The 14478-nt window shown below is 42.7% G+C and overlaps 1 protein-coding gene across 2 annotated transcripts in view; it reads right to left on the bottom strand.

Moving 5' to 3' along the window:
* The window catches only part of lyn (LYN proto-oncogene, Src family tyrosine kinase), a 125516-nt gene extending 111478 nt beyond the window's left edge, over positions 1-14038 (bottom strand). For both annotated transcript variants that reach the window (XM_067980055.1, XM_067980061.1), the window contains exon 1: positions 13877-14038. The gene's annotated coding sequence lies outside the window, so the exon portion shown is untranslated. The remainder of the gene's footprint in view (positions 1-13876) is intronic.
* Positions 14039-14478: the final 440 nt, after the last annotated feature.

The following is a 14478-nucleotide window of genomic DNA, read 5'->3' as shown; positions in this document are numbered from 1 at the left end:
ACAGGCCTACGGGGAAAGAGCAGAAGAGTGAGATTAATTTTATAGCTTTTTCAAATAGCCGGCACTGGACCGATAGGCCAAATGGCCTCTCTCTGTGGTAATCATAAGGGGAGCTAGGTCACATGGGACAGAAAAAAAGAGGGAGTGGATTTGGGTGGGGTGACCCAGAGATTCTGTCTTGTTCCTGGTACACATAAATGATTTTGAATTTAATTAACTTCAATTAATACTGCAATTCCCAAGCTTTCTATGGGGTTGGGGGAAAGGCACTGTGGATAGAGGAGGTAAATGAGGTTTTATACACGAGCACAACAGGGCTTGCACTTGGGTTAATTAGTAAATTGAGATCAATGCAGACAAAATGTAAGATACTTCATACTGGAAGTAAATTTAGGAGGCACCATGCTCCAGAAAGAGACTATTTGGCCTATCGGTCCAGTGCCGGCTATTTGAAAAAGCTATAAAATTAATCTCACTCCGCTGCTCTTTCCCCATAGCCCTGTAATTTTTTCCCCTTTAAGTATTTATCCAATTTCCTTTTGAAAGTTACTATTGAATCTGCTTCCACCTCCAATTTCAGGTAGAACTTTTCAAGGGGAAAAAAAAAGAGACCCAAGTCTGTCAATTCGCACATCAGTCATTAGCCTAAACAGTGAAAGGCTGCAATAAATAAAGTAAATAGGATGTGGAGTCTACAGCCAAAAGTAGTTGAGTTAAAATCTCCAGAGGTTGTGCTAAAGCTGTAGTGTGTCCTGGTCACACCACACCATTCAGCTGTGGAGCCTGGAATATAAGGGACCCATTCAAGCCATAGAGGTAGCGTGTGTAAGAAGCAAGAGCTATGAGGAACTGAATAAGCTAGGACGCTTAGTCTCAAAAAGTTATAGGAGGTATTAAAAAATATTTAATGGGATAATGCGAGTAAACCCAAAAACAATACTCTTGGGATAGCATAGAACCATAGAAGTTTACAGCGCAGAAGCGGGCCATTTGACCGATCATGACTGTCGAGTCTTTGCTAGAGCAATCCAAAACCAATCCCACTGCTTCAAATATTTATTTATTTTTTCCTTAAAAAAGTAAAATGGTCTCTGCCTCAACCATTCCCTGTGACAAAACACTCAGGGCCCCGATATTAGCGGGGAGGCGGGATGGCAGCCTGGGGGGGGGAGGGGCGAATGGGCGCGTGGCAAACCCGCATGAACCAAACTTATCATTTCCGTCACGATTGCATGTTTATTGAGAGTGGTTAACGTCCTCTCCGGGTCTCGCGCCCGGCAGCTAGCCTGATTGACAGGCTGGCTGCCATCAGGTGCTGCAATGGGGTGGGGGGAGGAAAGAGAGAGCGAGACGTCAACCAGCGCTGGACTGGAAGACCGGGGGCAGACATCAGGAGGGCGAGATCGTGGGGGATGGGGGAAAAACACATCAGGAGGGTGAGATCGGAGTGGGGGTGGGGGGGGGGGACATTTGGATGGTGAGATTGGAGGGACAGTGGAGCAGGTTTCAAAAGATACGTGCATTTAGTGTTTTCATTTCATTGCATGTTTTTTTTAATTTAATTTATTTTGTTCCTTGTTTCCTGATCCAGCCAGGCGTGAATCAGAAGCGGTGGGCAAGCCACCCAGGTAAGTTAAAAATCTTTCTAATCCCTTCATCTGTCACAGGTAAAGTGCCTTAAGTACCTCAATGAGGTACATTTGGCTCTTTACTGCCGGCGGGACGTCCGATTTCAGGTCGCCCGCATGCACACAGGTGGGTCCCTCGGAAACCCGGAAGCCGACGGGTTGGAGCCGGCTTCCGAACCTGAATGGGATTTGTGCGATTTTCGGAGCCCCCAGCGCACCTGCACTTGCCTCCTAAAATCACCCCCACTGTGCTTCAACAACTGGCTGCAAAAAAAAATGTCACCTAACCTCTCTCCTCAGTTTCAGCAACAATTTTAAATTAATGACCATTGACATCTCAACCGGAGGAAATAGCTGTTCCCTATTCACTCTATCAGAACTCCATAATTAAAAAAAGAACCTCTTATACTTCTCTGCTCCATTGGAAATAGTCCCAGTAGCTCATGTCTCTCCTCATAACTTCTGTTCATTCCTGGTAAATCTATATTCTATACTCTATGGCTTTAATGCCCTTTATATAAATGGGGCAGTCAAAACTACGCACAGTATAACTGTGGCTTAACCAATGTTTTCTACAGATTCGGAAATAATGGGGAATCAAGGGTCTAATGAGACTGAGGAACTTAAAGTAATTAAGAAAAAGTACTGGAGAAATAAATGGGACTAAAAGCTGACAAATCCCCGGGAACTGATGGCCTACATCCTAGGGTTTTAAGACGTGGATGCAGAGATAGTGGATGCATTAGTTTTGATCTTCAAGAATTCCCTAGATTCTAGAACGGTCCCCATGGACTGGAAGGCAGCAAATGTAACCCCACTATTCAAGAAAGGAGGGAGAGAAAACAGGGAACTATGGGCCAGTTAGCCTGACATCAGTAGTAGGGAAAATGCTAGAATCTATTAAGGACGTAGTAACAGGACACTTAGAAAATCATATGATATTAGGCAGAGTCAACATGGTTTTATGAAAGAGAAACAGTGTTTGACAAATCCATTAGAGTTTTTTGAGGATGTAACTAGCAGGGTAGATAAAGGGGAACCAGTGGATGTGGTATATTTGGATTTTCAAAAGGCATTCAATAAGGTGCCACATAAAAAGGTTGTTACACAAGATAAGGGTTCATGAAGTTGGGGGTAACATATCAGCATGGATAGAGGATTGGTTAATGGACAGAAAACCAAGAGTAGGAATAAATGGGTTATTTTCGGGTTGGCAGATTGTAACTAGTGGGGTGCTATAAGGATCAGTGCTGGGGCCTCAACTGTTTACAATATATATCAATGACTTAGATGAAGGGACTGAGTGTAATGTATCCAAGTTTGCTGATGATACAAAGTTGGGTGGGAAATTAAGCTGTGAGGAGGACTCAAAGAGGATGCAAAGGGATATAGACAGGTTACGTGATTGGGCAAGAAGGTGGCAGATGGAGTATAATTTGGGAAATGTGAAATTATCCACTTTGGTAGGAAGAATAGAAAAGCAGAATTTTTTTTTAAAATGGATAGAGATTAAGAAATGTTGGCAGTCAGAGGGATTTAGGTGTCCTTGTACATGAATCGCAGAATGTTAACCTACAGGTACAGCAAGCAATTAGGAAAGCAAATGGTATGTTATACTCCAAACCCCTTGCAATATAGGCTAAGAATAAGGAAGTCTTGCTGCAATTATATAGGGCTTTGGTGAGACCACAGCTGGAGGACTGTGTACAGTTCGGTCTCCTTACCTAAAGGAAGGATATACTTGTCTCAGAGGGGTTCTAACGAAGGTTCACTAGATTGATTCCTGGGATGAGAGGGTTGTCCTATGAGGAGAGACTGAGTAGAATGGGCCTATATTCTCTGGAGTTTAGAAGAATGAGAGGTGATCTCATTGAAATGTATAAAATTCTGAGAGGGCTTGACAGCCTCTCAGCATCTACCCTGTTTTCCCTGGCTGGAGAATCTAGAACTAGCGACATAGTTTCAAGGGATCGGCCATTTAGGACTGAGATGAGGAAAAATTTCTTCACTCAGAAGGTTGTGAATCTTTGGAATTCTCTACCCCAGAGGGCAGTCAATGCTCAGTCATTGAGTTTATTGAAGACGGTGATCGATAGATTTTGGGACACAAAGGGAAACAAGGGATATGGGGATAGGGTGGGAAAGTGGAGTTGAGGTAGAAGCTCAGCCATGATCTTATTGAATAGCAGAACCAGCTCAAGGGGCTGTATGGCCTACTCCTGCTCCTATTTCTTATTCATCATCATTTATTTACTCCTGTACTCTCTGCCCCTATTTAGAAAACCCAAAATGCTACTGCTCTTTCTTGTGGCTTTATCTACTGATACTCTGATTTTCAGGGAATTATCTATCGAGCCCCTAGGTCTCTCTATTAGAAATCCTTCAGCATTTTTTTGTTGAGTGTATACCCCCCAATCCTGGTTTTTCCTCCCAAAATGTAGTACTCAGTTTGTCACTCCAATCCAAGCAAAAAACATTTACCTAGCTCTGCATTTCCTGCCCATCAACCAACTTTCTATCCAGACTGCTGCATTTCCTCTTGTATCATACACTGGAATTTTTCCAACAAGTCTTTTGCAAAGCCTTATTGAATTCCTTCTGTAAATCCATATATACCGCATCTACTGCATGCCTTTTATCTATCCAGACAGTCACTTCTTCAAAACAAAACAATTACATTTGTCAAACATGACTTGCTTTTAACAAATTCACGCTGGTTGTCCTGCTTAACCCATGTATTTCTAAATGTTCACTCATTGGCCTCAATTTTAACTCTCCCTACCTGGCGAAACACAGTTAAAATGGAGAGGGGGACTTACCCACTCCTTTCCCGCCCCGATCTGACTGACTGCAATTTTAAAATTGCAGGCGGCAAGGACATCCATCCCAAGCTGGTGGAGTCCTCTTCAAATATGCAGACTCGACACTGATTAGGTCATCTGGGCCTGATCAGCCATTTTAACCTGAGGCCTGAGCAAGGGAGCAGTGGTGGCTTCCCTGCCAAGCCCAACCGGCCAGGATCTGAATCGAGGGCAAGAGGCCATTCAGGCCCCGATTTTAACTCTAGGCAGGTGGGCAGTGAGGCAAGTTAGAAGCTCATCTGCTGCTCCAGAAATGAGGCCTGGGCTATTTTAAATCCCAGGCCTCATTTAAATCCCACCAGCTGACTTCCAACCTGTAAAAGATGAGAAATGGCTGAAAATTGCAGGGTGTTGAGGCAACCCACCAACACAAGGTATGAGGTCAGTCTTGTGGGCATCTTGCTTTTGGAAAGAGGGAGCAAGAAGAATCCAGGCAGGAGAGACCTAAACTTTCCTTTTGGGCCTCGGAGGAGCACTCCTGATTTCTGGGCCCCACAAGGAATGTAAAAAAAAACTTACCTGCTTCGGCCTCTTCTAGCCCCAGATTCTCTTCCCAAAATCTGCACCTGGCAGGAAAGCCACAGTGGCTTCCTCACTCAGGCCACCAGTTAAAATTGCGTATGTAAAGAAGGACACTGCTGGTTTTGGGTGGGTGTCCTTGCCAGCTATTCAGTAGAACAGGTTAAAATCCCGACTGGTGGAATCATGGCAGCTTTCTGGCAGGTAAATAAGTTGGATGATTTTAACTGCCTACCCACCGATTTAACATAAGAACATAAGAAATAGGAGCAGGAGTAGGCCAATCGGCCCCTCGAGCCTGCTCCGCCATTCAATAAGATCATGGCTGATCTGATCCTAATCTCAAATCTAAATTCATGTCCAATTTCCTGCCCGCTCCCCGTAACCCCTAATTCCCTTTACTTCTAGGAAACTGTCTATTTCTGTTTTAAATTTATTTAATGATGTAGCTTCCACAGCTTCCTGGGGCAGCAAATTCCACAGAACTACTACCCTCTGAGTGAAGAAGTTTCTCTTCATCTCAGTTTTGAAAGAGCAGCCCCCTATTCAAAGATTATGCCCCCTAGTTCTAGTTTCACCCATCTTTGGGAACATCCTTAACCGCATCCACCCGATCAAGCCCCTTCACAATCTTATATGTTTCAATAAGATCGCCTCTCATTCTTCTGAACTCCAATGAGTAGAGTCCCAATCTACTCAACCTCTCCTCATATGTCCACCCCCTCATCCCCGGGATTAACCGAGTGAACTTTCTTTGTACTGCCTCGAGAGCAAGTATGTCTTTTCTTAAGTATGGAGACCAAAACTGTATGCAGTATTCCAGGTGCGGTCTCACCAATACCTTATATAACTGCAGCAATACTTCCCTGTTTTTATATTCTATCCCCCTAGCAATAAAAGCCAACATTCCGTTGGCCTTCTTGATCACCTGCTGCACATGCATACTAGCTTTTTGATTTTCTTGCACTAGGACCCCCAGATCCCTTTGTACTGCAGTACTTTCCAGTTTCTCGCCATTAAGATAATAACTTGCTCTCTGATTTTTCCTGCCAAAGTGCATAACCTCACATTTTCCAATATTGTATTGCATTTGCCAAATCTCCGCCCACTCACCCAGCCTGTCTATATCCCCTTGTAGGTTTTTTATGTCCTCCTCACTCTCTACTTTCCCTCCCATCTTTGTATCATCTGCAAACTTTGATATGTTACACTCGGTCCCCTCCTCCAAATCGTTAATATGGATTGTAAAGAGTTGGGGACCCAGCACCGACCCCTGCGGAACACCACTGGCTACTGGTTGCCAGTCCGAGAATGAACCATTTATCCCAACTCTCTGCTTCCTGTTAGATAACCAATCCTCCACCCATGCCAGAATATTACCCCCAATCCAGTGATTCTTTATCTTGAGCAATAATCTTTTATGTGGCATCTTGTCGAATGCCTTCTGGAAGTCCAAATACACTACGTCCACTGGTTCCCCTTTATCCACCCTGTATGTTATGTCCTCAAAGAACTCAAGCAAATTTGTCAGACATGACTTCCCCTTCGTAAAGCCATGCTGACTTTGTCCTATTAAATTATGTTTATCCAAATGTTCCGTTACTGTCTCCTTAATAATAGACTCCAAAATTTTACCCACCACAGATGTTAAGCTAACTGGCCTATAATTTCCAGCCTTCTGCCTACTACCCTTTTTAAATAAGGGTGTTACATTAGCAGTTTTCCAATCTGCCGGGACCTTTGCCGAGTCCAGAGAATTCTGGAAAATTATTACCAAAGCATCCACAATCCCTACTGCCACTTCCCTCAAGACCCCAGGATGTAAGCCATCAGGTCCAGGGGATTTATCCACCTTGAGTCCCATTAATTTACTGAGTACCAATTCCTTAGTGATTTTAATCGTATTAAGCTCCTCCCCCCCTAGAGCCCCCTGTTAGTGTTGGGATATTCTTAGTGTTCTCTACCGTAAAGACTGAAACAAAATATTTGTTCAGCATTTTTGCCATCTCCATGTTTCCCACCATTAATTTCCCGGTCTCATCCTCTAAGGGACCTACGTTTGCGGTAGCCACCCATTTTCTTTAAAACGCAGGTTTAAAATCACTCCTTAAAGTGTTTGCCCACAACGGACATTAGACTAATTGATCTATAGTTACCCAGTTTATCCTGCTGTCTCCTCTTGATCGTCAGTGTTATAATGGTTGCTTTCTAGTCCCACTGCATAATTTGCATACTTAAGGAAAATTCTGACGTTTTTTTTCCAAACAGCCTAGGGAGTGTGCTAACAGATTTACCCACCTTGAATTCTGCTCATTTAAAAAAACAAAATCCATTTCTAATGTTATCTCTAACAATAATTCCATTCTCCTCTAGTACACCTACATTCTCACTTCCATGATCATTTCTAAAAGAATGATGCAAAATATCTGTAATATCTCTGCCATACCTTCATCCAGAATTATACTCACTTCTTCATCCCTGAGTGATCCAACCTTCTCTAACTATTCTTTTACTTTTTAAATGCTTATAAAAGCAGGATGAGGACAGATTCAGAGTTTCAAAGGGGTAATTTAGGGTAGATATCGGCAAGTATTTCTTTATAAAGGAAGATAACAGGAAGAGTAGTTTTAACCAGGACACAACTCATTTAAGAAACAGTTGAATACCGCAATGGGAAGACGGTAGGGTTGGTATTTTAGAATGGCAAGATCAAACGAGCTAAAGGGCCTTCTTCATCCAAACCTTAGCAAGACTGTATGGCCCGGAATTTCCTAGGAGCTGCTCCGCCACCATAAATTAGTTAGCAAAATTATGGTAATGGAGCAGGAGTAGCTCCAAGGTTATTCCGGGCCTGTGTGTTTTTTAAAAAAGTAAATTAAAATGTATTTGCCGAACTGGAATCAGAAGGGAAAGTGACCAACAACCCAGCCTTTAACATTTGCTGTCTTCAGAGTGACAGAACATCTCAACAGTTCCTTGTATGACAAGTTCATGGTTTAGGTAACCTAGGTAGAGGAAAATGGGACGTGCTTCTTCTGGGAAGGGGATATGAAAGGAACAATAAGAAGTGGTCAATTCAGCCCTTGCTGGTCTTTCATATCTTTTAGCAGCCAGCTTCGGAGCAACATGGGGAGGGGGGCGAAGGAGGGAGAGGGCCCGCCCCTTGCTCACTTTGAGACCAGTTTTCCTTCTGCCCTCTCAGCCAAAAATAATAAGTACAGCACAGAACAACAGACATTTAAAAAAGGGGAATTTTAGAAAAAGCTTTTCAATCTAAACAATGAATCATACCAGAAAGCAGAAATATAATACAATTTAAATGTACACCCTGTGCTGGTTCCACTGCTAAGAATGTACAAATCAAAGTGAAAGAGCCATTTGGTGTATCAAGCAAATTAAAAGGAAACCAAATAGATAATGCAGCTTAACCACCAGAGAATCAAAGTACTGTGCATTAGATCTTTAAATAATGCTAAGATGGGGAATTGAAAGTCTGAACGGAAATGAAGCATGTTCACAGTACCATGAGGTCATCTCATTGGATCACATCTAAAATGAAGGCCCTTCCTTAGATTAAGCAAACCAACAGATCAACTGAATCTAATTCTTCTTATCTAAGACGATCCCTGCTGAATTTTAAAGTTCAGTCTAAAATAAGAGTCTATTTCTAAGCAAAACGGAATCAGGAGAACTAGCCTTCCAACTCTGGTGGAATCCAGCCCGGACTGATGCAAGATAATTTCTCCTGGCTATGAAAGGCCCAATGTGTAATAAGTTTGGGCAGCTTCAAAACCCATTACTAGTGGGCACTAGTCCACAATGTAACATCAATTGGCAGACTCACTCAGGCAGCCTGTGATGACTTGGGAAAACATCTTTATCATCCCTTTTTTAATATGGTCCTAGGTACACAAGGTAAATGGGTTTTAGAAATAACTAGAGTTAAGATGGAGTGGTTTTCCTTACTTAATTCTAAATTGCAGACCAGGGCATTGCTGTCTGTGATACACAGGCAGGTCCTTTCCTTTGATCTATAGATTATGGAGGATGCAGAAGCTTGAATCTGGTGTATAATAAAATTATTGGACCTTTGGAACACATTGGATATTCTATATGTAGGTTCGTACAAATCTAACATAGCAATCGTTTCCTATGCTGGAAAATGTTGGGTTAAAAAAAGACTTGCATTTATATAACTTCTTTCACATCCTGGTTTACAGTCAGGAGGGAGTGGCCCTGGGAGTCCTCAACATTGACTCCAGACCCCATGAAACCTTGTGGCATCAGGTCTAACATGGGCAAGGAAACCTTCTGCTGATTACCACCTACTGCCTGCCCTCAGCTGAATCAATCAGTCCTCCTCCATGTTGAGCACCACTCAAGGGTAGCAAGTGCCCAGAATGTACTCTGGGTGGGGGTCAGTCCTTCTGGAGACGAAGCCCCGTCTTCACACTGAGGACACCATCCAACGTGTTGTGTGACACTACCACCGTGCTAAATGGGATAGATTCAGAACAGATCTAGCAGCTCAAAACTGGGCATCCATGAGGCGCTGTGGGCCATTAGCAGCAGCAGCAGAATTGTATTCCAGCACAATCTGTAACCTCATGGCCTGGCATATTCCTCACTCTACCATTACCATCAAGCCAGGGGATCAACCCTGGTTGAATGAGGAGCGTAGAAGAGCATGCCAGGAGCAGCACCTGGCGTACCTAAAAATGAGGTGTCAACCTGGTGAAGCTACAACACAGGACTACATGCATGCTAAACAGCGGAAGCAACATGCTATAGTCAGAGCTAAGCGATTCAACAACCAACGGGATAAGATCATAGCTCTGCAGTCCTGCCACATCCAGTCGTGAATGCTGGAATACTACAATTAAACAACTAACGGGAGGAGGAGGCTCTGTGAACATCACCATCCTCAATGATGGCGGAGTCCAGCACGTGATTGCAAAAAACAAGGCTGAAGCATTTGCAACCATCTTCAGCCAGAAGTGCCGAGTGGATGATCCATCTCGGCCTCCTCCCGATATCCCCACCATCACAGAAGTCAGTCTTCAGCCAATTCAATTCATGCCACGTGATATCAAGAAACGGCTGAGTGCACTGAATGCAGCAAAGGCCAAGGGCCCCGACAACATCCCGGCTGTAGTGCTGAAGACTTGTGCTCCAGAACTAGCCATGCCTCTAGCCAAGCTGTTCCAGTACAGCTACAACACTGGCATCTATCAGTCAATGTGGAAAATTGCCCAGGTATGTCCTGTCCACAAAATGCAGGACAAATCCAATCCAGCCAACGACCACCCCATCAGTCTACTCTCAATCAGCAAAGCGATGGAAGGTGTCGTTGACTGAGCTATCAAGCAGCACTAATTCACCAATAACTTGCTTACTAAAGCTCAGTTTGGGTTCCGCCAGGACCACTCGGCTCCAGACCTCATTACAGCCTTGGTCCAAATGTGGACCAAAGAGCTGAATTCCAGAGGTGAGGTGAAATGAGATTGACTGCCCTTGACATCAAGGCAGCATTTGACAGAGTGTGGCACCAAGGAGCCCTAGTAAAATTGAAGTCAATGGGAATCAGGGGGAAAACTCTCCAGTGGCTGGAGTCATACCTAGCACAAAGGAAGATGGTAGTGGTTGTTGGAGGTCAATCATCTCAGCCCCAGGACATTACTGCAGGAGTTCCTCAGGGCAGTGTCCTAGGCCCAACCATCTTCAGCTGCTTCATCAATGACCTTCCCTCCATCCTAAGGTCAGAAATGGGAATGTTCGCTGATGATTGCACAGTGTTCAGTTCCATTCGCAATGCCTCAGATAATGAAGCAGTCCATGCTCGCATGTAGCAAGACCTGAACAACATCCAGGCTTGGGCTGATAAGTGGCAAGTAGCATTTGCGCCAGACAAGTGCCAGGCAATGGCAATCTCCAACAAGATAGAGTCTAACCACCTCCCCATGACATTAAACGGCATTACCATCACCGAATCCCCCACCATCAACATCCTGAGGGTCACCATTGACCAGAAAGTTAACTGGACCAGCCATATAAATACTGTGGCTACGAGAGCAGGTCAGAGGCTGGGTATTCTGCAGCGAGTGACTCACCTCCTGACTCCCCAAATCCTTTCCACCATCTACAAGGCACAAGTCAGGAGCGTGATGGAATACTCTCCACTTGCCTGGATGAGTGCAGCTCCAACAACACTCAAGAAGCTCGACACCATCCAGGACAAAGCAGCCCGCTTGATTGGCACCCCATCCACCACCCTAAACATTCACTCCCTTCCCCACCGGTGCACCGTGGCTGCAGTGTGTACCATCTACAGGATGCACTGCATCAACTCGCCAAGGTTTCTTCGACAGCACCTCCCAAACCCGTGACCTCTACCACCTAGAAGGATAAGGGCAGCAGGCACATGGGAACAACACTCCTTTCCAAGTCATACACCATCCCGACTTGGAAATATGCCGCCGCTCCTTCATTGTCGCTGGGTCAAAATTCTGGAACTCCCTAACAGTACTGTGGGAGAACCTTCACCACATGGACTGCAGCAGTTCAAGGCTGCGGCTCACCACCATCTTCTCACAGGCAATTAGGGATGGACAATAAATGCTGGCCTTGCCAGCGATGCCACATCCCATGAACGAGTAAAAAAAAATCACATTCCAATGTACTTCACAAACAATAAATGTACTTTTTTGGAAGCGAACCCACAATTTTCAGACTCAGAGGCAAGAATCTTACCACTGAGCCAGGCTAATATTTGAAGTATACAAGCTTACAAGTTCCATCCTAAATGGCTGAACATTTTGTTTCAGGAGCAATTGAAAATGTAGATTGGGTTAAAGGATTATCAAGTCCTTGGTAAACAGTCAACTTGTGAACACTGGCGTATTAGCATCTCTCTACCATTGTGCTTCTATTTGACTAATAGCACTATTAGAGGTCGTTTAGTCTGGGATAATTACTGTTGACTTTTCTCAATATTTGCAGTTCAGTTTCTGGAATTGACATTTGGATTCCATTGACTGACTTTAGAATCACATTACTCACATTGCATGATTGAAGCTCCGTTACAGACGGTTTTATCCAAAAGTCTCATCACATTACAAACGGCAAAGAAGTACATTCTGGAGAAGTGCATGTTAACCCCTTGTGGACTGAATCTACCTATTGTTTTGAAGTAATCTAGCATCTTTGTGTTTTTCACTGCTGTTGTGAATAATCTGTCTTGTAAATAAATATGCTTTTTAGATTTAGCCCAACCATAAAGGTCTGGTAGTATGCTAAATGCTGCCTTTCAGAGTAGGCAGAAGAATGTGGTGGGCATCCTATATCCTGAACAGGAGTATCAGTCTCCTCAATTTAAAATTCAATGAATCTTAATTACATTCACTGCCCACCTTTAATAAAATCCAATTATGTGGGGGTCAGGATCTCATACATATTAGAAATTCATTAGATCCACTGTAACTAGTGAGATCTGTAACAAAAGAAAGATTAGCTAGAGTACTGGCTTTTCATGGATGTAATAATGTTACTATTTTAGTTTTTCTAGCAAAACTCTCTATTCCAATTAATTTAGTCATTTTTGCTCAAAAAGTTCCAATGATCCAATAGTTCAAATTGTTGTTGCATGACTCCAGTTCAAACTAAGCGGTAATTCTGAGTAAACAGTACCTCCATTTTGCTTTTCTTCAATCTCCTCACAGTTGAGCAGACTCTGAAATTTTAAAGGCAGCCTTACACATGCTAGTGCACTGACTCCTCAACTTGGAGGCCAGCATTCAAATCCAGTTTCAGGTTTCTCTCAAGAACACGTTTGCCAATCTCAAACCACTTATCAAGTAGGGAAATGTTGGCCGAGTGATCCCTTCCTGTACCACCCAAGAGCAGCATTGAAGGCATCCGTGGAGAATATCCCACCCCCTCCCCCCAACCAACCATGGGTTCAGATCAATATGATTTGCTATTATTTAAGGGAATAAAACAATTGAATGAAAATGGGTATTTTTACAATTGTCAGTTCTAGATATAGTGTTAAAAACATTGATTTAAACAGTAAGGTATATGAGGTACTACTTTCACTTTAATGCCAGATTTTAAAAAGTTACTTTGGACAATCTCACTGATAATAGCTTTAAAAGGAACAATTGAAATGTTTGAAAGATAACAAAGCATGCGTTTCATGATTAATTGACATAACCTGTAACAACAACTTGCATTTAGTGTCTTTAACATAGTAAAACATCCCATGGCAGTTCACAGGAGCATAATCAGACAAACATTAAGATTTAATTTAATAATATATAGATCAAATTAAATGAGACAAAACTAGGCATATATTCAGAAAAATCTCAGCTTCATTTTTTAAGAAGGAAAATGAGATTCTATTTGCAGTTTATCAACACCTTTTGTTCAATAAAACTTCACATTTCTTGCTGTGAGCTTAATTTCAGCTACTGTGCCTTTTTTTTTCCCTCTTAAAAAGTTCTGAGAGCTACAGGCTGGCAAACATTTACATGTTGATTCACTTTTTTAAAAAGAAAAAGCTACTGGTTTTAAAAAAAAATTCTTTCAGCATTTGCTCAGTGCCAGAGGAAACACCATGTAACTTTAAAGACCTTTGTATCCAAGACTACATATCCATATCAATGAGCACCAGAGTTAAACATTAAGGGATTGTATTTCCTCAGTAGTGTGCTGATTAACATATTCATATTAAATTGCTTTGTGCGCTATTTTAATACTGTTGTTAACCCTTTAAAATAAAAGGTCGGAACATTTTACACAAAGGACACAGTTCAACACCTTGCCCATTTCATTCACACAAAAACAGTTCAGAGACTCAAAATTACTTACTTCTCCCAGTGTCCGAATGGGAATCAGATAGAATTGGTCTTTTAGTTGTACTGAATATTAGTATTTAATAATCCAAAGGAAATTTTCTTCATGTGGATTCCTTAACGTTTAAAACACACACCAAAGTTTGTGCAACATTGAACAGAAAACACTTCAGAGAAAACTTACCACTCCCTATAGCATGGTTGAAATTGAGGAACTAACTGGTGAGTTTTTTTTCTCTGTAACTTCCTGGTGTTTATATAAATCAAATGACCTCCCATCCCAGACTAGCCTGCAATTTGCATGATTGTGCAGTAATTTCCCAGCCCACTATTTACTGTGACACAAACACTGACAGCATTGGCTGAGATGCAGTAAGGGGATTTCAATCCAGTTGTTACTTGGCTAAGGAGCAAATGAAGCAGTAAAGGAGAGTGAAAGAGTTCAGTTTAAAGCTTTTCTTCCTTTAGCACATTTGTCAGAAAGGCCACTGTTGTAATAAATTCTTGCACAAGTGAGCTGCCAACACACTATTAAAAGACTCAAAAGGGCAATTGTTAACAGAAACCATCACATGTTCAAATGCAAACTTTGCATCTGGAAATAAAGCTGAAGATCCA

The sequence above is a fragment of the Heptranchias perlo genome, chromosome 3, assembly GCF_035084215.1.
Source record: "Heptranchias perlo isolate sHepPer1 chromosome 3, sHepPer1.hap1, whole genome shotgun sequence".
NCBI classification, from domain to species: domain Eukaryota; kingdom Metazoa; phylum Chordata; class Chondrichthyes; order Hexanchiformes; family Hexanchidae; genus Heptranchias; species Heptranchias perlo.
This window is presented reverse-complemented; position numbering and strand designations above follow the sequence as displayed.